Source organism: Neofelis nebulosa, chromosome 10 (genome assembly GCF_028018385.1).
Source record: "Neofelis nebulosa isolate mNeoNeb1 chromosome 10, mNeoNeb1.pri, whole genome shotgun sequence".
Classification (NCBI taxonomy): Eukaryota; Metazoa; Chordata; class Mammalia; order Carnivora; family Felidae; genus Neofelis; species Neofelis nebulosa.
The window spans coordinates 79,152,526-79,178,237 of NC_080791.1; the positions used below are offsets into that span (position 1 = coordinate 79,152,526).

At 34.5% G+C, this 25,712-nt stretch overlaps 1 pseudogene; it reads left to right on the top strand.

Moving 5' to 3' along the window:
• Positions 1–4,651: 4,651 nt before the first annotated feature.
• On the top strand, positions 4,652–23,439 carry LOC131486632 (small ribosomal subunit protein uS2-like; annotated as a pseudogene).
• The last annotated feature ends 2,273 nt before the right edge of the window (positions 23,440–25,712 follow it).

Sequence of the window (25,712 nt, forward strand, 5' to 3'; positions counted from 1 at the left end):
TTTAGTATGGAGGCAAAACCTATCTTCTTTTAATTGTTCCATGTGTGACTGTGTATGCACAGACACACAAAAAGGAAGGTGTTAAGTTGTGAATGGAAGCAAAGATGTCACTTGTGCAAATCAACAGAATTTTACAGCATGTTTGGGGATCTGAAAACACATATATACATATGCACAATATCGTGTATGGCTTTGGATAAAAAAAAAAAGAGGAAAATACAACTCCGCAACTTATTCTAAAACATTTTTGGATGTTTATCTTTAAAACAATGAGATATATATACACTTTTTTTTCCAGAAAGCAAGATCATTGTTCCTGTAATATAATCATACTGGGAAGAAAGTATGGGCTTCATGATTTAAAAACTGAGGCAAGAATTCACTAGACAAATGTGAATGGGTAAGGAAGTCTCTGTTCAAGGGTGTTACATTGGAGGAGACAGACCAGACATGCTGACCTCATCTTCCCTGAAACAAAGAGTAGAAGTATTTCTAAGAGTTGGGGTATGAGCATTGCAGGCCATGTATGTTCACAAATTGGCTTTAACCAAAGGAAAATTAAACTCTCTAGTATCTTCATGACAGGTGGTGTAGTCTCACAACTTGGAGCAAGGCACCCACCCAAATTGGGCTCCTACCCTTCCATAGAGACTGGGAGATAGGGAGGAAACACTATCTTCCTGGATGATTACATTTCATTGTGATAACTTCCAGGGCCTTGAGAAAAATAGACCTGGGTTGTAAATGACAAAAGACCATAAAACAAAAATTTATATATCAAAGGCGCAAAGAAAGAATTTACAATGAAAGGTTTTTCTGAAGTAAATGCTTCAAGAAAATGGAAATTAGAGGCCTAGAGACAGGAAGAAGCCTGCCCAAAGTTTCATCATGCTGAGGGAAATATTAAGGCACTCTTTTTCAACATTTAACTTGTAAATTGAATATAAATACACCAACAACAGGATCATCTTGGGAAAATTACTTAACCTTACTTACCTCAGCACTCTCGTCTCTGAAATGGAGATTTTACTACCTGATGCACTGGATTAATTGTGAAGGTTTAAGGAAACACTGTAGGTAAAACACATAATGCATTGCCTAGAAGATTGTTACTCAACATAGCAGTTGCTATTTTATTACTGTCATTGTTTTTATTACAGAGTACAATTGTATTTGCTCCATACAACATCGACCTATCACTCTGAAATGTAACACTACAGGTATTTTTAAACAAAATTTAAAAAAATTTCAACCTAGTGTTTTGGCATTAAAAGCAACACAGCTATTATCTTCTTGCTAGTTAATTGCTGACACAGTTGAGGTTCCGTTCTGAAAAAACTTTTGAACTGCTTCAATAACATTAAAATCTGACATTATAAACATACTTCTCGCATTTAAATATGCTTTTTCATTCTAATGAATAATTTTATGTTTTAATACATCATTGCTATTTTCCCTATAATTATATGTTTTAGCACTGGGAAACATAGACTATCAAATCATAAAAATGTTAAGGAAAACTAGAAGTTTCTATATCACCATCTGCTGCTTGCAAGGTTCATAGTTCCAAAGTTAATAGTCAAATTCATTAAACAAAAAACAATTCATGAAAATGTGATGTTAAATTAATGGTCCCCATCTTATGAGGTAACTAGATGAGTAAAATATGTTCTCTTTTTTAAGAATAGTTAGTACTAGCTTTTTGCTGTAAGTAACCTCTTTCAAGAAGCCAGCTGGTAAGTGGGAAAAGTAATTGAATTATAAAAGTATAAAATTTAAACACAGAATTGGATCCAATGTGTGTGGCCCCAACGTACATATGATTGCACAATAAGGAGCTTTTACAATATTTTTAAGTGAACAATTCATTGGAAGGAATCAATCAGGAAATATAATAGGAATCATCCAAACTATATAGATCTGCCTGTTTCCCAAGTCTAGAACTAGGACCAATTTTGCCCAGAGTATAGATCTATATGGACAAGCAAAAAAATCTTACTATGTCCAATTAGAAATCTTTATTCTTTGAAAATATTTTATATGCTTATTTTTACAGACCCTTCAAGAGATATCATTTCTCAGTATGTCAAATAGGATCAAAATATTCTCATACTGAATAGGTCATTGATGCCTACTCGTTTGATTCAAGGATTTGGTACTTAAGATTTGTCAAACATCAGTCCACTTGAGTGAATATTTTCTAAGTAGTTTCCAAGTACCCACTAGACTTTAAAGATGATCCCAATGAGCCAACAAATATATTCTGAGCACCTTATTTTCATTTAGAAGAATTTATTAATTGACTTAGGAGGAGTATGAAAGAAATTGTATACTTAGTGTGGTAGGTAGATCAACAGCCTTCAAGTATGTCCATACCCTAATCTCCTGAACATGTGAATACAGTACTGTAAATTAAAAAAAGGAATTTTCCAGATGTAATTAAGGATCTTGAAATGGGAAGATAATTCTTATCTGAGTGAGCTCAGTATAATCATAAGGGTCCTTATAATGGGGAAGTCATGTAAGTCAGAATCAGAGAAAGACATGACAATGGAAGCAGAAGACAGAGTGATACAGAGAGCCGTGAGCCAAGGAATGAAGCTGGCCTCTAGAAGGTGGAAAAGACAAGGAAAGACATTTCCATTTAGAGCATCCAGAAGGAACAAAGTCCTGCTGACACCTTGACTTTAACCCAGTGACACTTTGACAGTTTTATAACTGAAAGATAATAAATTTTCATTGTTTCAAGCTGATAAGTTTGTGGTAATTTGCTACAGCAACAATAGGATGATAATACACGTTGTATTATCACCTATGTTTATATTTAATCATATAGATAGAAATCACAACCTAAAAGAATGCATAAAATTAATTTTAATGTAAAGGGAAAAAGAAAAGAATGTGTGTGATCAGAGGTCAGCAAGGTCTTTTGTAACATACAGCATAAATGAGACAGATTTTGAGTTGGAATTTCAAAAATTAAAATTAAAAATATGTAAACAGAATACCTCTTCATTTCACTGAATTTCACTAAACCATTCTACCTTCCATGCTATTTCATTTCCTACTAGACTGCTGGCATCCCAGATTGCATCTTTCAGGTACTAATCAACATTCTTATCATACATTTGTTCTCAGCATCCTCTTGGGTGCCTTCTGTCCAAAAAGCCACTGGAATTCTGAGTTATATTGCTACCATAGCTGCTGATACACTGCAGGACAACCCTGATGCCATTGCTAAGTATGTTGGTTCCCAGGACTACCTAAACTAAAGCAAGCAAACAAACAAACAAGACTCAAGTAGTAAAAGTGAAGTTGTCTTCTACTGAGACCTCATCGTCCCAGGGCCATATAGATACTACAAAACATCTGTTTCCTAACTTCTGAACATTGCCAGTTGTCAAAAACTGAGTGAAAATATCTCATTCAACTTTTGGCCTTGATCTATATCTGTGCATGGTTAGGTTGAGAGTTTTTGGAGCCAGAAAGAGGAGGACCTATCTAACTCAGATACTATGTTGTTCAGCCCATTCTAACACAGCTCAAAATTCAACCCCCAAAATCAAGAAAAACTCAATTCATTTTTGAACCAATATTTTTCATGTACATTAAATCCTTGAGTCTCCCATTTCTAATTATGTTAGATATCCTTGCAGAAAATCAATATTTTCTGAGAAGAAAAAAAATGCTGAATGCAAAAGAAAGCAATACAAAAGTATTGTGGCAGCAGGGACTCTTTAAAGGAAACAGGGACTTTTGAGACCATCAGAACTTGAGCCTAGAAGATCATAGAGATTATGGAAAAAAGGAAACTGGGAGAATGGATAATGAAATTCTGAAAGTTCAGGATTTGGCTGTTCTTAGGAAGAGGAGAGATAATAAAATTTCAGTGGGTGGATTTCAGCTAAGAAGCAGAGAAGTTAGCACAGCTTTGGGCTGTCTCACAGGCTGAAGAAGGACAAATTAGAGTGTGAAGCTATCAAGAGAGCAAATCTGAAGGGCCAAGATTCCCAAGAGAGTAGTGCAAGTAAATAGGCTGAACACTGTATTATCTTCCATTTGAGGCATTTGCTGATGTGTTACGCTGCATCCGGGCAAGAGGCCAAGACATTCTACAAAAGGCCACTAAAAACCAGAGGAAACTTCAATATTAGAGATGGAAGAAGTGAGATGGAGTATCCATCAAGAAAGAAAGTCCCTAGTAAATAAAATGAGTTCTAAGCTGGAGAGGGCAAAAGGAGACAATCACTGACTTTATAATAACCGTGGCCAAAAACAGCTTGTTTTGGTTTTGTTTCTTAATTGGAGTAAAGTGACTTGACTTCACTTATGTAGATGACCAGAGAACAGAATATACCTGAAAGAATAAAGTATCATACAGACCACCACAATTTTTATGAACATTTTCCATGCATAACAAGTTGAAACAAGAGAGAAAAACAAAAACAATACACACCCAGATGAAGTAGCTATCAGTTTTCAAAAATAAACATTAAAACATCTATCGTTACATGTTGCAAGAAAATAGATGACACAGATGAGGATATTTCCAAAGAAGAGCAGTTATGGTTTTGAATAATTGAAATTTTTAAAAACTGAATATCATAGTTGAAATAAAAGACTTAAAGTGGGTGAGTTTAACATAAACTAGATGCAGCAGAGGAAAGGATCAGAAAACCATGGCCAGGCAAATACACAAAATGAGAAATGGGAAAAATTCAAACAGGTCTATGATCTTGTGGCAAAAGGTTTGACCAAGTGGAATTATAGTGCCATAGAGGAATGGAAAATTGAAGAAGCAACATTTGAAAAGATATTGAACAGTTTTCCCAAGAATATGTAATAATTTAAGCTAGGTATTTATAAAGCCACAACAAGCTCAAACAATGTAAAATAAACTAAATAAGTACTCAGATCCATTATAATAACTCTGCTAAAGTTAAAACCATAAAGATAAAATTTTGAATGCAGTTAAAAAAAGGACACATTACCTTCAAAGAGCAACAGAAGATTGATAAGTGACTGATGAAATGATGGAAAACAGAAGGCATTTTCCAAATGATAAAAGCACAAACTTCTAATATAAAATCTTATAATCTTCAAAACTAACCTTCAAAATAGAAATGATACTGATCTCTTTAATTCACTTTGAAATCTACTTTAATTTCCTTTGAAATACATCAAAATAAATAGGATACATTAATGACTGTGTTGGAGTTAAATGAACAGCAAGATAATGTGATACAGCCAATATAGTAAAACATTAATGGTTACCTAGGTAGTGGTTATACTTATTTTCACCATGAAATCTGTCAACATTCATCTGTGTTTGAAAATATTCATAATAAAATACTGAGAAAAATGAAAGCATAAGTCTTTTCCAATGGATAAAAACATCAGAATAAGAAAGCATCTGATATGAAAAGATGTTCAGTATACTAAGTCATCAAGGAAATATTATTTAAAATTCCAGGGAGCTACCATCGTAATTCCTGAAGAATGGCTAAAAATTAAAAAAAGAAAAAGGAAACTGATAACACCAAGTGTTGGCAAGAATGTTCAGCAACAGAAATACTCATATTACCAGTGGGAGTTTAAATTAATACATCCAGCGGGGCGCCTGGGTGGCTCAGTCGGTTAAGCGTCCGACTTCGGCTCAGGTCATGATCTCACGGTCCGTGAGTTCGAGCCCCACGTCGGGCTCTGTGCTGACAGCTCAGAGCCTGGAGCCTGCTTCGGATTCTGTGTCTCCCTCTCTCTCTGACCCTCCCCTGTTCATGCTCTGTCTCTCTCTGTCTCAAAAATAAATAAACATTAAAAAAAATTAAAAAAAATAAATTAATACATCCAGCAATAACAGCTACTAAAGTCAGAGTTCTGTCTGCTTTAACACCCAGTACTTCCATTTCTATGTGTTACATATGTACAACATATGAAATACACACAGTTTTTTTTTAAATTTTTTAATGTTTATTTTGTTTTTGAGAGAGAGAGAGAGAGACAGTGTGAGCAGGGGAAGGGCAGAGAGAGAAGGAGAGACAGAATTTGAAGCAGGCTCCAGGTTCCCAGTGTCAGCACAGAGCTTAACACAGGGCTCAAACCGACCAATTGTGAGATCATGGCCTGAGCCAAAATTGGACGCTTCACCAACTGAGCCACCCAGGTGCCCCAACACTCAGTTGTTAAGAGGAGTAGAACTTATTATTAGCCCAAACCATAAACTAACCAAATTCAAGGGATGTGTATTTCACCATTGGTTGAGAGCCAACACTCTAGAGGTGTAATCTTGTTTCAGCTTTATCAAGGTATAACTGACAAAACCATAAAATATTTAAAGTATATATCAAAAAATGGCAAGTAAAGATAAGTTTATTTCTGACCCAAGTTGCAAAGATAAAAACATAAGAAGCTTCTCCTTCATGTGTCTAACAGGTCCATGAATTTAGCAGGACATCTACCTTGATACCCAAGGCCACAGTAACCAATGGGCATTGATAAGCAAGGTGGACAGCTATACACAGGTCATTTAGGAAGCTGAGAACAGAGGCACAGGAAGCAGAGGACTTTATTTTCATTTATAAGAGAGACTGGAACATGGAAAATAAAATTACCTATTTCCCTGAAATGAATTCTCAAAAGGCCAGTGTAGTTGTCACGAAAGGAAAGATATGTAAAAAGAGAAGCATGAGGACAGGTGATATGTGAAAATATAGAATTAAATTAAGATGTTGACAAGATGGTATTCTTGCCTGTGGGAGAATTTTTCCCAGAGAAAACCATGCCAAGAGAATAATTAATTTAGTAAACATTTATAAAATTGATTCAATTCATATTCCTGTCCTTTCAGAACAGATGACATCAGGAAGGTCTGTCAATAGGTTACTACAAAAATTCTAAAACCGGGAAGACCAAGAAGAGAATGGTAGGCCTTACCCTAGAAGAATTCGTGCAATCTCCATTAAAAAGTATATTTCAGTATGCACGTGCATTTGAGAAATGTTTGTTGGTCTTGTCTACTGTAATAAATGAAACAGAATCTCTGTCTTCATGGAGCTTGATTTATAAATAAAGCTTATAAATAAATAATAATAATAATAAATAAAGCTTACTTTCTGGGGCACCCAAGTGGCTCAGTCACTTAAGAGTCTTACTTTCTTTTAGGTCATGATCTCGCGGTCTGTGAGTTCGAGCCCCGCGTCAGGCTCTGTGCTGACAGCTCGGAGCCTGGAGCCTGCTTCAGATTCTGTGTCTCCCTCTCTCTCTGTCCCTCCCCCACTCACACACTCTCTTTTTCTCTGTCTCTCAAAAATAAAATAAACATTAAAAAATTCTATAATAATACTTTTTTTATGAATATAATTTATTGCCAAATTGGCTTACATACAACACCCAGTGCTCATCCCAACATGTACCCTCCTCAGTGCCCATCACTCATTTTCCCTTCTCCCCACCACACATTTCATATATATATATATATATATATATATATATATATATATACACACACACACATATATGTATGTAATATATACATATTACATACACATAATATACATAATATTATGTATTATGTACATATTACATATACATATGTATATGGCAAATATTGCATTGAAGGCACATAAAGAACATTATGTTCTCAAAATTATACATGTCTTAGAGATCAAGGGAGCCTTCTTATAGAAGGTAGCTTGGTAATATTTACATGCAGGGGTTTAACAAAGAGTCCTAGAATGATAGAGTGTTTTTTATATTAATACTAATGATAATAATTGCCATCCAGTGCTATTTGTCATAGGCATCATGCAAGGAACATTTCACTCATTATTTCTTTATATCTTATATTATTAATGAGGAAATAAAGTATCAGTATGGCCATAGCACTTCACATTTGCTGTAGAATGTAACATAATCAAAGGACTAATATCCCATCATGTTCACAGTTACTCAAGGGAAGGGGATTACAGAGGGCCATGGGTTATTGGGAATCAGCTTAGTATTCTGCCTAGCACAACACTCAAATCCTTTTGGCGTTAAAGTCACACACTATCTTTCCTATCATTGCTATGCTGAGGTTTATAAATCTGTCAGGATGTTTCCTTTGGTGGCACAAGGATCAGAAAGCTAAGAAGCAAGGGTCCCAGTTGTCTCCTAGAGTGATATTCTGCAAATGATCCTCTATTGGTAATGTAGTATATTATACTTACCATCCCTATTCCAGAACCATGTTTCTAGGCTCTGCTGTCTCTCTGGTCTCTAGCTGAAAATTTCATCAGCAGTTAGCTCTTGGAATGCTTTTATACATTAGTAGTGAAGACAATTTGGGGGAGTTTCTTATTGATATGGCTAAAGTTACATTGCTTTCAAATAGTATTTCACTAAGCTTGTCATTGTTGTAGTTCTTTTCACCCATAAAAACAAATGAAAAAAAGCACAAACAGAATAGAAGAAAAGTAATCACTGCACATTAATGTGAAAATTCCAAAGATCCCTTGAACATACATACACCTCTTCTCTGTAAAGGTCAATTTTTGTTGCAAAACAGGATGCAACTTGAAGGGTGAAAAAGAAAAAAAAATACACATACTTAACTCCAACCATGACAAAATTTGGTATTTTAAATAATTCAACATTTCTAAAATTCTATAAGGAAATTAGTCTCAGGGAAATAATCTGTTTTCTAAATAAGGACCGAGAGAGAGAGAGAGAGAGGTCCCTTTTCATGAATGAAATGTTATTTTCTAGTTTCATCCCAGGCACCAATCAGTAATATGAGTTGCTCTTGGGCTTCAAAGTAGAAAATAATCAGCTGCACATATGTTCAGAAAACAAACAAAACAAAACAAAACAAACAAAACAAAACCAAACCAACAGCACTCTTCAGGTTAAAGTCCTAGTAATATGGCAAGAAACATGTCCTTTGAAATGTACACAAAAAAATGCCTTATACTAGAACTTTTCATTTTTTTGAGTTAGAAACCATCAGACTCATGAGGTCTTCTAGTCCATTATTTCCATCATTTGAACGTGTTGTGGCACCTGGATGAGCATGAACTGATATTCGTACTCTCCAATATCTCCGTACTGTATATGATCCCTTCATATACAGGAACTATGCACATTAAATATCCCAGTGTTATTTGAGAGTTACTTCCTCATACACAATTAGTGCAGCTGTCACATATAAAATGTATATGTAAATGCACATGTATGTAGTTCTAGGACCCACTTAATTTAGAGGAAAAAGCAATTTTGTAAGTATTTTTGAATGTTAAAAATCTCTGCAACATTATAAATTAGTGAATTAATCAATGTCTAAGCATATGGAATGGAAATTTACCTATGAAGTTGATGTAAAACTTTGACATTGAACTGTTTTATACTTCCCAAACTGGTCATTTTAAATGGTTTAAACTAATATAACACCTTATTATAGCATCAAGCTAATATTATTAATAGTATTTGCTACTTTTACTTCATCTTGAATAAAGGAAAATCTATTTCTCTTTGTGCATCCTGTGATTATTTATTAGGAAAAAATTAGCTTAACTTTCGTATAGAATGATTTGAAACACTGGTGTAAAATACGCGAAAGTGAATATTTATCTACCTTTCCAGTTGTATCTCCTGCCACTCTGTTTACACCTACTCTGAATTCATAGGAGACTTTCTGTCTTTCTTTAGCAACTCTGGCTAAAGCACGTCCATCATTTATTTCACTCTTGTAGTTTTCTCTGTGTCTAGTGCCCTCCCCCATAACCTTACCATGAGAGGCACAAGAGAGGTCGCCTAGAATTTCATCTCCCTATTTGAAGCCTTCCTAGAATTGTTCACTCAGATCCCACACACAATAAGACTTGGTTTAACTGTGATTGGATATATGTTATTTGTACCAATAGAGTGCAAGTTGCTTGAGGTGAGAGATCACATCCATTTGTTTGTATGTGATTTGCAGTCAGTGTAAGGTCTGTATGCACACAAAATGTGTTCATTGAATTGAAGATTGCTACTAAATGCAGTGCATTCCAAACACTGGAAGTACTGTAGCAAATCTCCCAAAGGCATTTTCTTATACATGGAATGTTCAGTTATCTACTGGTGTTTTCTAATTGCCTTACCACACATTTCCTACTACATTACCAGGAGTCCTGCTGAGATAGTACTGCCAGCAGCTACATATCTTGCCAATTTGTGTCAGAAAATGTTGAAATGTTGCCTTTTCAGTGATGAACTAAACAGTAGGGGCTCTGAACAGTTACCATGGCAACAGAGACCAGGGAAAGTAAAAAGGGACTGACAAATTCCATTGGAGGGATGAGAGGGCTGGATCTCCCAACAAAGATGAACTGACAAAGTCCCCAAGGCCAAATACTTCTCTCTTCCAGTTTTGAATCCTCAGGGTCTTTGTAATCAGAAGACTATCCTGACTCTGCCCCAAAAGATGAGGCCAACCCTCAGCTCTAGCTGACTCAACCTGTGCTGACTCAATGTGTGACACATGTGGCTCCTTCCCAGACTACTCCCCTTGCTCCAGAAGATGAGATACTAAGACTTTGAATCATTTAAAATTTACTCTGAAATCAGTGACCTTTTCACCAACTGCAGGGTGCTATCAATTCCTCTTGAATTAATAAACAATTCAGGTAGCCAAGGTGACAAGATTTGAACCTATACTTCGTAGGAATTTCAATTCTAATACTTCCAAGATCAATAACAGTTCAGATCTCCTCATGTAGAACTGAACTGGAGTCCTCTGTCAGAATGCTTACAATACGGTGAAAAGAGGCACGACAATATTGGATCCCTGAGAAAATGCTTAAGGAAACTTAAAGATAGGAGTAAATATATTATTTTTTATTACATTATTATATTTCCCTGAAAGCTTGTTCTTCTCTTTACAAGATAACAACAACAAAGACATTTTATATATGCTTGTCATGACTTCTGTTTTAGGTTTTTGAACTGGAGTTAATTCCAAAGGTTAAGTTATTTTGTGATAACATTGATCTGTACATTTATGATAGGTAAATTTTTGTGTACCCAGGGTATAAAATTTTTAGAGGCACTTGGGTAGCTCAGTTAGTTGAGTGTCTGACTTCAGTTCAGGTCATGATCTCACAGTTTGTGGTATCGAGCCCTGTGTTGAGTTCTGTGCTGACGCTGGGAACCTGGAGCCTCATTCAGATTCTGTGTCTCCCTCTCTCTTTGCCCTTCCCCCACTTGCACTCTGTCTCTACCTCAAACAAAAATAAATAAACATTTAAAAAAATAAGTAAAATAAAAAGAAATTAAAAAATAAAAATTTAAAGGTAATATATCATTTTAGGTATCAGTACATTTTTATATAGGTATAGACATGTAAATAGGTCATTTATGCTGACAAGGAATGCATATTATCTATAATAAATAGAAAATAAGTTTGGTAATAAATATAAAATAATACATTCTTGAAAATAATATGTCATAATATCATATCATATATTCACCTGTTATATACTCTTATCTACAAGGAAACACAGGAGCATTTAACAGTCACTTCTTGGAGTGGAATTGAGAGAATTCAGGTAGAAGAGGTCTTTATCTATTAAATTAATTAGATTAAGGGTGGATCTGAAATTATTACAAAATAAGCCCATGTTATTTTCTATGAAACATACATTTTTAAAGCAAAATTCTAAAACAAATTACATTGCACATCTTCTCTGTTCGATGTTTATGTAATTATTTTCTGTTCTTATTTTCATTATCTCTTTCATTCTTATATGTTGAGTTTGCTGTTGCCTTTTCTCGCTTTTTAGATGGCTACTTAGATCATTGATTTTTAGTCTTCTTTTATAAAGGAGGCATTTATAGCCATATGAATTTTAGTAAAGGATGGTGACAGCTGCATTATATAATTGTTTGTTTGCTTTGTTTTGTACATTTTACTTAAGCTTGTATACCAAAAAGTTCAGAAATCATCATGTTAGGGTCAAATATCTATCATAGTGAACACATCCATGTAGACAGCACCAATAGGAGGAAACATTATAAATAGGACACCAGAAGTCTCTGTGCTTCTTTTAGCAACATTTGCTCATGCCAAGGGCAAAGCTATCATAATTTTTAAGTACTTGTATTAGTTTTGCCTAATGAAATTTTTTTACAAATAGAGTAATACAGCATGACCTGTTCATGTCTGCCTACTTTTGCTTAATATTATAGTTGTAAGTCCTCCATTTTGTTCTATGTATTTGAAGTTCATTCATTCTTTTTTTTTTTTTTTTTTTTTTTTTTCATTTTTGGGACAGAGAGAGACAGAGCATGAACGGGGTAGGGGCAGAGAGAGAGGGAGACACAGAATCGGAAACAGGCTCCAGGCTCCGAGCCATCAGCCCAGAGCCTGACACGGGGCTCGAACTCACGGACCGCGAGATCGTGACCTGGCTGAAGTCGGACGCTTAACCGACTGCGCCACCCAGGCGCCCCGAAGTTCATTCATTCTTGTTGATGTGTAGTATATCATTGCATGAATATGCCACAGTTTTTCATTCATTCTTTTCTAGATAAGCATTTGAGTATTTCCAGTTTGGACTATTACAAACAATTCTTCTGAGAGCATCTGTGTGTGTGTGTGTGTGTGTGTGCACATTTAAGACCATATGTATACATACATTTAGTGAATATATGTAGAAGTGGATCATACAGAGTTCGTAGATACTAAGAAACAACTTTTCAAAATATCTGTACCAATTTATAGTTCTACAATTAATTTAGGAGAGTTCCAGTTATTCTATATCCTTATCAAAATTTGGTAGTATTTTTAAATTTTTCGATTTTACCATTTTAGTAAGTGTATAGTGATATTCAATTGTAACTTTAAATTGCATATTCCAAAGGCTAATGTGCTTGAGCAATATTTTCTATTTTTATTACACTTTCATATACCCTATTTTGTGAAATGCCAATTCATGTTTCTTGTACCTTTTCCTTTTAGTTTTTGCTATTTTCTTTTTTTTTTTTGTAGGAATTTTTAATGGATTTGAATATAATTCCCTTGTTCAGTATGTGCATTGGAAATTTTTATTCTATTATGCAACTTGATTATAACTCACTTAATGATGCCATTTGATGTTCTGAAATTTTTTATCTTAAAACTGTACAAGTTATTTTTTTTTCATTTATGGTTAGTTCTATTAGAAGCTTCTTTCAAAAAAAAAAATATCCACTCCAAGGATATTCTACTGGGCAATTTTCTAAACTTTGCTGTATTACTTTTTGATAAACAATTCTGGGAGTAGTTTTGTGAATTGTGTAAAATAGTAGTGCACATATATTTTTTTCCTCTGTGAATGTCCAATCCTTCCATTTATGCAAAAATCGTCCTTTCCTCACTGCACTATCACCTAGACATCAAACAGGGGAGCATATGTGAATGGAAACATTTTCAGTGATTCTAAATGCTTCCACCAGATACCTATTCTACACCATCTTTATTACTGGATATTTATAATGCGTCTTATATCTGGAGTGTAGAGCTAACAAATTTTGTTTAACTCAGGATTTTGTCTGAACATTGCCCTTTGCATTTACATATAAATTCCTGAAGTCAATTTGTTCATTGCCACAAAAACTAACAAACAAATCTGTTGGGATTTTAATTGAGATTGCTTGCAATCTCTAGATCAACTTAAAGGGTATTGCTATCATTTTAAAAATTAAGTCTTTCAACTCACAGTGGTATATTGCTTCATCTGTTAAATCTTCCTTTAATTTTTCTCATTTTTTGGACTTTTTAGTATTAATGCCTTGTTCATAATTTTGTTAAATTAGTTTTTGGTTAATTGCTGAAGTTACTGTTACCATATGATAACTTTTACATTTTTTTCGGCCTATTCTTTTTCCTCACGTAAAAATAAAATTAGTTATTAAAAAGAGAACTTGAGGGGCACCTGGGTGGCTCAGTTGGTTGAGTGGCTGACTTTGGCTCAGGTCATGATCTTGCTGCCCATGAATTTGAGCCCCGCATGGGGCTCTGTGCTGACAGCTCAGAGCCTGGAGCCTGCTTTGGATTCTGTGTCTCTGCCTCTCTCTGCCCTCTCCCCTGCTCATGCTCTGTGTCTCTCTGTCTCTCAGTAATAAATAAATGTTAAAAAAAAAATAAGAAAAAAAAGAGAACTTGTAACAAGTGATCTTGATAAGTAAACTTATTCATTTAAATATTTCTTTTCAGAATAATCTCCAACATTTATAACTTTATTATATGGGAATTTCTTTTATTATTCTTATTCCAGTTCTTATTCTTTGTATTTTTTTCTCCCTGTTTTAACACCGACTTAACAGAGCGGGAGCTAGAGGGCATTTGTGTTTTGCTTCCAGTTTTAGAGAGTATATTGAATACTTCCATTTATTTCACTGAGTTTTTATTTAGTTTTGTGTGTGAATTTGTGTGTGTGTGTGTGTAAAAGAAAGATGTTTGCCTTAATTCCAATTTTGCTGAATTTTATCATAAGAATTTTTTTTGCATGCTTGGTCCCAATAATCATACAATTTTTTTTCAATTGTGGTGAATTATATTTTTTGATTTTTTAATTATAAATTGTCCTTGCTTACCTAAAATAAATCCTGTTTGTTAATAATGTTCATTTCTATCATTATATTAGATTTGCTATTGTTTTATTAAGGAATTTTTCATCTACATTCAAGAGAAAATTTTATTTTGTCTCAGATTTTCTTTACTTGCTGTATTTTTTCAAAGCTTTAGAAGCAAGTTTTTATTGGTCTTATAAAAAAGAGTTGGGAATTTCTGCCTCTTGCATGTTCTAGAATGGTTTATTAAAGAGTTGCATTCCTCTGTTAAAATATTTGGAAAAAATAACTGGTAAAACCATCTGATCTGTCTTTATGGAAAAGTTTTTCAATGATGATTTAATTTACTCAACACCAGATACTTCAGATTTTTTTCTGATGTCATCTTTGTAAAGCATTTATCAAGAAATCAATTTGCTTTCTCCAAATTGTCAAATAATGCATGATGAAATAAAATGTTCATAATACCTATTTAACTTTACTTCTATACATATTTTCTTCCACTTATGATGGAGTTACATCCCAATAAAGCTGATGTAAGTTGAAAATATAAGTGAGTCAGAAATGCATTTAACACATCTAACCTACTGAATATCTTAAGTTTAGCCTAGCCTAACTTTAACATTCTCAGAACACTTACATTATCTTACAGCTGGGCAAAACCATCTAACACAAAATCTATTTTGTAATAAAGTGTTGAATATATCAAGAGAATGGTTGTATGAGTATGGAACAGTTATATCAGTTGTTATCCTTGTGATGGTGGGGCTGACTAGGAGCTGTGGTCACTGCCTCTGCCCAGAATCAAGACAGAGGATCTTATATCTTCAGTTTGGGAAAAGATCAAAATTCAAAATTCAAAATATGATTTATACCAAATGAGTATCACTTTTAAACTATCATCACGTTGAAATATTATAAGTTGAGCCACTGTAAGTCAAGGACCATTTACATATTTTTTAATGATTCTATAATTTTAATTTTTGCTACTGATATTTTTTCTTTTATTACTGTTAATTGCTCTTTCAAGTACTTGATTTTTATATTTTTTTCAAAGAACCCATTAATTTTTGCTGATTTTCTGTTATTTCTTTAACATCTTATTGATTTTTTGTTGTTGTTCCTTCTAATTTATTTCATTTTTACTTGCTGATTTTCCTAGCCTTGGATATAAAGATTTAAGTAATTTCTTTTCTTTTTTTAAGTTTTTATTTATATTCCAGTTAGTCAACATACAGTGTAATATTAGTTCCAGGTGTAGAATTTAGTGCTTTGTCACTTACATACACTCTTTTTCCCTTTATACTGTATCTCTAAGTCTATGCATTAAGTCTATACATTACCTGAGTCACACATTTTTATCTGTACTTAATTACATTCATTTAAAATATTTGCTAATATCTTCTTTGACACACGTTCTTTATAAATATGTAGCTTAATTCCCGTTTAGTTGATATTTTTCTATTTATTATTTTTATTGATTTTTATTTAGCTTAGATCCATTGTGGTTAGAGATTTACCAAGAATATCCCCAAATGTTAAAATTTATTGAACTTTTCTTTATGGTATGTGTGTGGCCAATTTGGTGAATATTCAATATAAACTTCATACTATGGTTATTTGTCATTTACTGTTTACACTATTTTTATATGATAATTAGGTTAAATCTGTTACTTAGATTTTTTAAGCATTTAACCTTATAGAAATTTTGTTTGTTTTTTTCTCCCAGTTTATTAGATGTTTGCTAAAAATATGTCAACATTATTATGAGCCTATTTTCCTTTTTCTGCACTTAATTTTTTCTTTATATGTGTTATTTAGAGTATAGACTTAGAATTATGACGTCTTTTTCTTAAATTAAATTCCTTAATAATTATGAAATCCCTTTTATCTCTAAGGATGTTTTCTGCATTAAAATCTACTTTATGTGATATTAATGAGTTGTACCAAATTGCTTTTGATTTTCTATACAGCATTTTTTTTTTTTAAAGTTCTCATCCTTGGATTTAAAGTGTAACTCGTTTAGGCAGTATATAAGAGGAATTTGTACTTTTATTCAGTCCCCAAATGGAGTCATTTACTTGGAGTATAATATATGTTTACATTTATTATCATCATTGATATGGTTCTGTTTTCTTTTACCTTCCTGTTATTCATTCCCGTATGTGTGATTCAGTTTTATGTTCCATTTTTCCCCTTCTCTTTTGAATTAATCATGCATTTATATCTTTGTAAACTCTATTAAATTATCATTTACACATTGTTTAATTCTTCTTTAAATTATTACTCAGAGGGTTGTAACATCAACCATTATCTTATTACAGTCCAATAAAAACAATATTTACATTTTCCCAATTCTACTAGAGCCCTAAATCTATTAAATTATATCCACAATATGTATCTTTTATTTCCATGATTTCAGTTCTACATAGGGTTAACCTCATTAGACCAGTATAAATATTGTTCATTTTTATTTATTTAAGTTATTCATTTTTTGTAATGTTTATTTTTGAGAGGGAGAGAGAGAGCGAGCGCAAGCAGGGGAGGGGCAGAGATAGAGGGAGACACAGAATCCAAAGCAGGCTCCAGGCTCTGAGCTCAGCACAGAGCCCAAGGTGGGTCTTGAATCTACGAACAATGAGATTATGACCTGAGCCAAAGTGAAACGCTTAACCAACTGAGCCACCCAGGTGCCCTTAAGTTATTCATTTTTAATCAACACTTATTTATATTTGCCCACTTATTTGCTCTTTTTAGTCTGCTTCATTTTCTCCTACACATCCATGTTTCCACTGCTATCTCTTGACTATAATCTGCAATATTCCTTTCTTTACATGTCAGCCTGCTTGCTTCCAATTTCTGTCTTCTATTTCTTGTCTTTATTTTTAAGGATTTTCTTTCTGAGTATATATTACTAGGTTGGTTGCTATTTGTTCTTAGTACACTAATGCCATACCATTGCCACTAGTTTCCATTGTTTCTATTAAGAGGTCAACAAATATTTCTTTCTTTGATAGTAATGTATTTTTTTTCTTCCCTGTATATTTTCAAGATTTTCACTTTGTGTCACTTTTTAGCAGTTTTACTACTATGTATAGAAGAGAGTTGGTTATGTGCATGTGTCTGTGCCTGTCTGTATGTAAAGTTATACTGCTCTTCTTTGCTGCCCCTTTTGAGTCTGCGTATTCATGTCTTCCACTCATTTTTGAAAACCGCTCATTGTATTTTCATGTACTGCTTTTCCTCCATTTTCTCTCTCTTTTCTCCATGGAACTTGAATTGCCTGTATGCTAACACATTTGACTGTGTTGCATATGTCTCTCATACTTTTAAAATTTTTTAGTTTTCTTTTATGTTCCAAGTTGAGTGTTTATATCTGTATTTCTATATCCAGTTCATTGGTAGGTTTGTCTTTATTGCTTTATTTTCCTTTTACAGTTAGTCATATTTTATTATCTCAATCATATGATTTATCTAAATCATAAAAATTATCTATTAATGTTTAGAAAGATTCAGTCAGCAGCCAGTTTATCCCTATTTTACCTGATGATTCTTTCAAGGCTAAGGTTTCTTGTCTCTCAGTCCTATATTCTTGGGTTCCCAAATCTCAGCTATTCTTGGGTTCCCAAGTTAGCTCTTCAGCTTCCCAGCCAATGCAATTTTAAATTTTATAAATATCTCTAGGAGAGACTATATTTATCTTAAAGCAAGACCTCACCCCATGAATATCTTTTTCCCCCTAAACATTGAAGATAGTGAACTCTCATATATATGTTTTTGGCTTAGTTTTCCAGCCCTGTATCCAATCCCAGAGCTAAGAATTAGCTTCAAATTTGAGACCACTGAAAGGTTCATGTGTTACTCTAGCCCTGAGTTTCTGCAAAATGCATTACTGGATTATCTTTCTGTCTTTGGAAAGTATCTTGTCTGGAACAAGCTTGATTTTAACCGACAGGCAGAAGCAGACAATGTCACCAGTAGAGCAAAAGTAGCTGGTCATCCTCAACTCATCACAATTCTTTTTTTTTTATGTTTACTTATTTATTTTGCATGAGCAGAGAAGGGGGAAAGATTGGGAGAAAGAGGGAATCCCAAGCAGGGTCCATGTTGTCAGCACAGAGCCGGACAGAGGGCTCGATCTCACAAATTGTGAGATCATGACCTGAGCCAAAAGCAAGAGTGGGTCACTTAACCAACTGAGCCACCCAGGCACCCCCCAACACAGTTTTTTTTTCCGTGAATTTTAGCTCATGCAGGCCTTATTGCCTCCAAAGTCCCTCAATGCCTTTAAAAGTATGGTTTTGTTATTTATTTGGCTAGGTGTGACAGGAGCATTACTCTGCTGCAAACTGCTGCATCTTACCTGGAAATGTTTCTGTGGAGTTGTTTGAGCAAATTGTAGATAAAAACTATATAGTTTATTTGGTATCTGTGTACATAACTTCTAGATAGGGTTTAATTTTCTTCTGGCAGGCAGCTTGGTTAGGAGTAGATTACCTTAATCTTCTCAGAAATTAGGTGCTTCAAATTTATTTTCAGTGACAACTGGTTTATCTCCAGTCTAGTTTATCTCCTTGGATAGAGTCTTTTGGAGTCTAGTAGAAAATTCTGGGTGTTTACAGAGCCTCTAATGTGACAGGAGCTCAACTCTAATTTTTATTCTACCAATCTCCTGATATGATGAGGGTACAGTTTGGACTCTCAGATGTTCAGCCTCAGATTTCTGCTTAACTTCTCAGCTCACCCACCTCCAACAATCCACCTACTCCTCCCCCTGGCAAATTCGAAAACTACTTCAATAGGAAAAGTGTTTCCAAATGTCTGGTTCATTTTGTTTAGGTTATTTTCTCTCTCAGAATTATAACTTAATAAGTCTTTGCTGTGGTATGCTCTCAAATATAATTTTTGTCTTTTTTTTTTACCCCAGCTTGGCTAGTTGTTCTCAGTGAATGGATTGGTCCACAACAAATTATGGTGCTGCTTCCAAATTAATTATCATGTATTTTAATTCTATTTCTACTTTTAACCACACAAGACGTTATAAGTATAGTCACCATGTATTTTTGGCCTATTCTACATATTTATTTTTTTTCTTTTTCCCCATTCCTTCTTTTAATCTCTTTTATTTGTTTCCTTAATAAACTTCTAAAATTCCCTTTAGTATAGCTATGCTGTTGACCTATTCTCTGCAAATAAAAGAGAACACATTTATAATTCTCTTCAATTATTCATAATAACCTATGGGAAAAAAATAGGTGCTGCTCGACTTAACATAACATGAAATTATATTTTTAATCAATAAAGCAACGTACTAAACTTTTATTCACGGATAATGTCAGATATTTATAATTATTAATTTATAGAATTGTTACATTTTAGGGTAATGAAATAAATTTATAATTCATTTGATTAACGGGACTTCTAGGGGCCTGTGAAACTGACCATACGATTTCTTTGACCCAAATAGGAAAAAAAATTAAAAGACATAAACCCAAAAAGAAATTGACTTACTTGAAAAGAAAAACACTGCATTCTGAGCATGGTGGATTTTACTATATATATATATATACTATATATATTGTATATAGTATTTACTATATATATATATATATATATATATATATACTATATATATATATATATATTCTTTTTTTATGAAATTTATTTTGAAGCCTAGCTCCATTATTCATGAGAAAGAAATCACTTCAAAATTTGCCCCATAAGGAGGAGTTCTGACCCTTCTCATTAACCTTCTTTTTCCTCTCCCCCAATCTCAGCCTTCACACATTTCAACAGATCTCTGATGTTATTGATGCATCTTAGTCCTCAAATTGAAATGTCATAATCCACTTAAAATTCTCCTCGATTCACATCTAACTCAGTCATCATCCCTGTGCAACAGAACTCTAAAAGAGTTAGAAATAGAATTTTGTAGTGTTCTATGCATTTTTAAAACAATCTAGTAAGTACAAGAAATATATAATACTTATATAGGACATAAAAATAAATTAAAATCAGTTGTCAAAAGTCCTCTTTAACCTAGTAATTTTCTGGAAACTTTCGTGGTTGCTATAGTATAATTATATACAATTAATTGGCACTCTGTGCCTTCACAAAACAAGAGGAGATTTTTCGAGTCATGTGCACAACTAATTTCTTTCTAAATCAAGCATAATTTCCTTACATTAATGGTAGCGAAATAAGCCTGAATTTCCAGGTTATTTGTGACTGACTTTATAAGAGAATCTTATTTTCTTATTTCTTATTTCTTATTTCTAAACCACAGAACACAGAAGAAAAAGGTATTCCAAATGACTTTGGATCAAGCTGAGTCTTATGGACAAATAATTATCACTACTTAGTGGGCCGTCGACTCTGCAGGGCTGCCATGCATTTCATTTCAATGACCATGCAATTTTGGCATCAAAATGTATTTATCAATTAGGAAAGGATGAATAAATAGTTTTTGATAATCTTTGATTTGTCAATGACAAGAGAGAGGTGCCTTAAAAAATGTAACACATGTAACAAAAGTCACTTAAAAGAGAAATAAGTATATATCTGATAAAAACAATTTAGCGCTGGCGGTGTCAGCATGCTTCTTTACTCCTCAAAAATGTTACATAAGACATGAGTAGACACTTTTCCAAAGAAGACATCCAGATGGCTAACAGACACATGGAAAGATGCTCAGTGTTACTCATCATAAGAGAGATGCAAATCAAAACCACAATAGATAACATCTCACACCTGTCAGAATGGCAAAATTTAACAACTCAAGAAACAACAGATGTTGATGGGGATGAGGAGAAATAGAGTCCCACTACTGGTGAGACTGCAAACTGGTGCAGCCACTCTGGAGAACAGTATGGAGGTTCCTCAAAAAATTAAAAATAGAACTACCCTACTACCCAGCAACTGCACAACTAGGTATTTATCCAAAAGATACAAAAATGCTGATTCAAAGGGGCACATGATCCCCAATGTTTATAGCGGCACTATCAACATTGCCAAATTATGGATAGAGCCCAAATGTCCATCAACTGATAAATGCATAAGATGTGTGTGTGTGTGTGTGTGTGTGTGTGTACACTCTGGAACCAATACTACACTGTATGTTAACTACATGGAATTTAAGTAAATATATTAAAAAATATTACATAGCTGTGGTAGAATGGGGATGAATTGCAAGGCCACAATTTGTACTGGAAAGCCACTGTAGGGTGGAGCAGGCCCTAGAGGACCACACCCACTTGGAGTATTGAAAGGAACTTTTGACAGCATGGGAGATAAAAGACTAGACATAAGGCAGACCCAAACCAGCTTAATCCTGAAAAAAGAACACAGAGTGAAATCATAGATAATTGTCAGCAGTCAGTACATAAGAAGACAGTAATCTGGAAATATGAGACAGAAATAAAATCTCAGGGGAAAATATAAGGGACATGGTATTGGCAGGACTGGAAAACATTACTAGTTCTAGAAAACCAAGTACTAGACCATGTTTGATAAGATGTATCTCAGACACAAGGTGATAAAAAGGAAACCTCAGTCTGAGACCTGGAATAAGAAGTTCAAGACTGGAGTAGCCACAAGCCTGATTTAAAGTTGAGAGTGAAGATTTTCTGAGCTTTCTGGGGAGAGTCCATAGGGCATTCTTCTGTATTCTCATCATAAACTGAAGGGAAACTTTCACAGTGTCCAAAGCCCTTGATATCTTGCAAATGAAGGAGGAAGATGTCCTCAAATTCCTTACAGCAGGAACTCACTCATGTTGCACCAACCTGACTTTCGAATGGAACAGTACATCTACAAAAGGATAAGTGCTGGTATTACATCATAAATCTGAAGAGAACCTGGGAGAATCTTCTGGCAGCTCATGCTATTGTTGCCATATAAAACCCAGATGATATCAGCATCATATCATCCAGGAGTACTGACCAGCGAGCTGTGATGAAGTTTGCTGTTGCTATTGGAGCCACTCCTATTGTTGGCTGTTTGATTCCTGGAACCTTCACTAATCAGATTCCGGCAGCCTTCCAGGAGCCAAGACTTCTGGTGGTTACTGATCCCGGGGCTGACTACCAGCCACTTACAGAGGCATCTTATGTTAACCTGCCTACCATCATTCTGTGTAACACAGACTCTCCTCTGCATTATGTGGACGTTGCTAAACCTTGCAACAACAAGGGAGCTCACACAGTGTATCTGATGTGGTGATTGCTGGCCCAGAATTTCTGAGCAGCATGGCACCATTTCCCGTGAACACCCATGGGAGGTCATGATTGATCTGTACTTCTATAGAGATCCTGAAGAGACCAAAAAGGAAGGGCAGGTGAAAAGGCTGTGACCAGGGAGGAACTTCAGAGTGAATAGACTGCTCCAGCTCCTGAGTTCACTGCTACTCAACCTGAAGTCTCAGACTGGTCTGAACGCATGCGGGTGCCCTCTGTGCCTATTCAGGAGTTCCCTACTAAAGACTGAAGTGCTCAGCCTGTCACTAAAGACTGGTCCACGGTTCCCACTGCTCAGGTCACTGAATGGGTAGAAACAACCTTAAGCTACTCTTCCACAAAGGCAAACAAAATGGAAATAAGTTTGATGGGAAACAAATGGTTTCTTACCAAAAAAAAAAAAAAGACCATAAAAATAAAACAAGAACATAAGATCACATGATGGAAGAAATCCTAATTTTCCAAGAATATCACTTTAATCACCTTAGATTCTTTTCATAAATGAAGAAATATCAATGAGCAGAACTAGTTTTAACAATTTAGAATAAGGGATGGTTATGTTTTTAATTATCTTGGTTTTTGCTTTTATTTTTAGGCATATAAATTTAGATGGGTTACTGATATAGAGAGATTATAAGGAGGACACATTATTCTCTAAGGACTTGAACAGACTGTGAAAATACATTCAAGAGTATATTGCAACAGAACAAAGAAAAGCGTAGACTTTTATCTCATATTCCAAAGAATACAAATGAATAAAATATCATCAGGAAGAGAATGATTGACAGGAAGAATTTTTTGCTAGGGAGGCATGAGTCTGAACTCTATCTATAAAAATCTAAATATAGAGCTGTTTTCAAAAGCAGTCATAGTGCCTGAGGCACAAAAGAGTTAAATATTTCAGTAACTGGAAGAGCTTTTATCCATAATCACACATACCTACTCACTTACCTGTCTGGTATATTGATTGTTTTTAAATGGACATGGACAGGCAATTTTCCAAGGAACAAATGGAAGTGACCAATGCGCGCGCGCGCGCGCGCACACACACACACACACACACACACACACACTTTAACCTGTTCAGTAATTACATTATATTGAAATATTATTTTTTCATCTATGGAGATAACAGACTAAATGAATGGCAATATAAAATTGTAAGATGTGCACATCGAGGCATATTCTTGTCAGTAGATATATAAATTGCTACAATCCCAAAGCAATCAAGTTGACAGTTAAAGAACTGTCAGATGTTGCTGTTTTTTACTCAGCAATTCCTCAAAAAAAAAAAAATAGATATACTGGCAAATATAAATTCATACAGATACTTACTGCAGCATATTTTAAACTGAAAAATACATACATATATACTTATGTATCCCCAAATAGTATTGGAGAAATATTTAAGTTAATCATGATATACTCATCTAAAGTAACAGGGTATCTGTTTTATGTAGGCCTAGCATTCTTTAGCATCTTAGGAATTTACGGATGTCGACAAAATGGCACCTATTGTCAAAGGATGCAAAATAAAGTTAATTACTGGCAAAATAAATAGCAAAAGAATACCTAAATTTGAATGAATCAGGTCTGAACTGGACTGAAACAAGAGAAAAAGAGATGTTTCGGCTATACTGTGTATATATCCTAGGATAGATAGATGATAGATGGATAGGTAGATAGATAGACAGATCGATAGATCTAGCAAAGAAGAAAAAAAGGCCAAGTTTTTGCCTCATTAAATTTATACTCTAGTGGGGGAGAGAAACAAGTAAACAAATAAATATATAATGCAATTTCAATTGCGTCAAGCATGAAAGATAATAAAGCATAGAAATAATTACAGCAGATTTTCTAGTTTTATATTTAAAAAATCAGACCTGGAATGTGTCAGTGACATTTGAGGAGGGATCTGAGTTAAGCTGGATAACCATGTAAAGGAAATAGACCAAGGGAGTATCAAGCATCAAATTCTGAGGAAGAGATTTTCTTCTGGGAAGAACAGGAAACAGGAATGGCAGGACCAGTGATGGAGGTAAGATGCCTAAAAAAGTAGATCTAGGAGGTAGCATGGACCAGGATGGTATGAAAGGATTCAGTGAATAATTTCCCTAGCCAATTAAAAGGAAAAATAAAAGGAGCAGTGGACACAGGAGTCATACAGATGGGGGATATTTGCACTAGTAAATGGTAGATTAGTAGAAATACTAAGCCTTGTAGCAAAAAGGGCTTGATAACTTCACCTTAGTGCTAAATTCGTACTAACTAGCCCATAGTTGGTGCAGGCCTCTGTTACCGCACGGCAAAGAGCCAAATAAAATGCATTTTACCTGCAGTCAGGTAGAACTCAGCAGGAGGAAGAGAAAAGAAGACTTTCGAACTGCAAATTCACCAATCAGGGGGTAGGTAAGTCACTGCTTCCTGAATGGGAAAAAATAAGGGGAAAAATTAAGTCCTTTCCCTGGGCATGGAGAGAGAAGCAAGCAATATTACTTCATCAAATCCAGAGAGTCATGATGGTTGGTGGCTAAATGTTCTAACTGCAAAGTTTTTTAGTCCATAACAATAAAATTAAAAAACAAAAACAAAAACAAAAAATACCCTGGCTTACTCAGAGCTCTTGCATTTTCCTGACAGGTAGTGTCCACTTCTGATGGTAAAGATTAGCATTTATGAAAGTTTTCCTCAGCACAATCTGCCATGAACTACAGAGTTTGGAAGAGGAACTGCTCTTTAATTTTCATTCTTGTTGCAATGTGTATTTAAGATGAAAAACTAATATGATGTAGATAGAAATAAAATAGTTTTCCAGGCACCTGGGTGGCTTCACCAGTTGGTTAAGCATCCAACTCAATTTCAGCTCAAGTCATGATCTCAGGGTTCATGATATTCAGCCCCACATGGGGC